The sequence below is a fragment of the Myotis davidii genome, unplaced genomic scaffold, assembly GCF_000327345.1.
Source record: "Myotis davidii unplaced genomic scaffold, ASM32734v1 scaffold235, whole genome shotgun sequence".
NCBI classification, from domain to species: domain Eukaryota; kingdom Metazoa; phylum Chordata; class Mammalia; order Chiroptera; family Vespertilionidae; genus Myotis; species Myotis davidii.
In genome coordinates, this window is record NW_006287462.1 from 5,134,357 (window position 1) to 5,135,951 (window position 1,595).

Below are 1,595 nucleotides of genomic sequence, written 5' to 3' on the forward strand. Positions count from 1 at the left end.
AAGAAAGAACTGAAGAGAAGGCAAAAGTGTGCAAAAATGTACTCTTGCTAATATGGCAACCACTGCCTGCCAAGCCGTAGCTCCCTTTGGAAGTTGTATCCTAGTTGTGAGGGTGAATTTGTTTAATTATCAAGTAGCCGGGCTAAATGCACATAGCTGTTCCAATCCTCACTTGAGGGCGGGGCCTTGCTTCCTTTCAGATCCTTTATCATAGCTGTTTGGTACCTGGATTTCTCCACTGCAGGCATCTCGACGGTTTCCCCTGCCGGTGGCTTCTTGAGCATTTCATCTCTAGACCTACAAGTCCCTCTGTGTGGGGTGGTGCATCAGCTTGCTATGCACTCGCAGTTTGAAAATATCTTTTGGCAGACTTAGGGGTGGTGAATTGGCAGTAAATCTAAAATTGGGTGGTGTCTTCAAAAGTGCGGACTTAACAACACATGATAGCTCACTTTGGGCCATTGTGAACGTGAAAATTCGTTACTCCTCCTAACAATGGTTGACCTACAAACAGCTTTCAGGACTGCTGTAATTTCTACCATTTGTATGGGTGAAGATGTCCAGGGGGTTGTGGGAAAGCAATGAGGGGGAGCATACAAATGGCTTCTCATGACATGATGAGGAATTTGAGGTCACTTCTTTTGGGTGATTATTGAAGCAAGAATCCTAAAGACTTTGAAGTCACGTGCTTCCTGGATCCCTTTTATAACTTTTGTACCAAGTAGTCTTCTCACCCCACTATAAATGCTTTCAGGGCTGGAAAGTCCCTCTTCTTTAGGGCATGCCATTTTATCTGTAGCAATCTTCTACTTAAGATATCTCTTTCTTATTGAGACTGCCTTTGTAAGGTCTGTCACTGGGTCAGCTTATTGCTGGGTTTTCCAACCATTTAAATTCCCTGGGAAGTAGGCAACATTTGCATTTGTTGTTGTGCAGCTGGAAGATACAGTAGAAAGGAATGATGTGAGCAAGCAGTGCCGTGGAAGCAAGCATCTAGGTCAGTGGTTCTCAACCTTGGCTGCACATTCGAATCACCTGGGAATCTTTTTAAAATCCTGATTTCTGGGCCTCATCCTCCAGAAATTCTGTTTCTTTGTTACTAATGTTGTGGCCTCACCCCATAACAAAGAAACAGAATTTCTAATGTGCAGCCAAGGTTGAGAACCACTGATCTAGGTAATGCTCAGATGAAATGTTGACTTGTCAACTCACCCAACAGACTTTTGAGGACTTGATAACTTGTGGGGAATAGTGCTGGATGCTGAGGACTAAGAAGTAATTGGTATTGCCCTGGCTTCAAGAGCTGCCAATCTATTCAGGGAAGGAAGTATATATAATACAGGGCAGAGAAGAAGTAGGCTTACAGTTGTTTGTATAGAAAATAATACAATGATTAATAAATAGTTATACAGGAATAAACTCTTTCATGTATTCACAACTGTAAACCTACTTTGCAACACCTTTTGTATATTTGAAGCCCACTCTATACCCCTCCTTCAGTCCATCCTCTTTTCATATTTAGAAGCAACTACTACCCTGATTTTGGTTTTTATCATTCCCATGCATGCTTTTATATTTTATTTATTTATTTATTT